Genomic DNA, 393 nt, shown 5'->3' with positions numbered 1-393 from the left:
CTCCTGCTTTATTCCTCTGCATCATGGCAGTCCTCATGTGCAGGGTATTCAACTCTCTCCAGTGGTTTCCTTGCACTGCTCAAGAAATGCCCCCGTGCCAGAAGGACGGTAGGAAGGAAAATGTCCACAGTTGTCTACAGGAGAGAAAAGCTAGGAATATTTTCCTGGGTTTTGAGCCTTTTCCGCACATTCTCCTATTCTCCCAGCTTGGCCAAGGACAAGTAATTCCCGTTTCAAGGACAGATTGAGACTGTGGCTGGAATGTCCACACCCCTCTGCTCTTGTGCTCAGACGTGTTCTCCCCTTTTCCTGGCCGCAGTGTTTTACAGAAGATGCACAATGAGACTGAAATGTGACCAGCTCTCCCAAAACATGACTAAAGAGGAAAATTCT

The sequence above is a fragment of the Lepisosteus platostomus genome, chromosome 24, assembly GCF_059453375.1.
Source record: "Lepisosteus platostomus isolate fLepPlt1 chromosome 24, fLepPlt1.hap1, whole genome shotgun sequence".
Taxonomy (NCBI): domain Eukaryota; kingdom Metazoa; phylum Chordata; class Actinopteri; order Semionotiformes; family Lepisosteidae; genus Lepisosteus; species Lepisosteus platostomus.
This window is presented reverse-complemented; position numbering follows the sequence as displayed.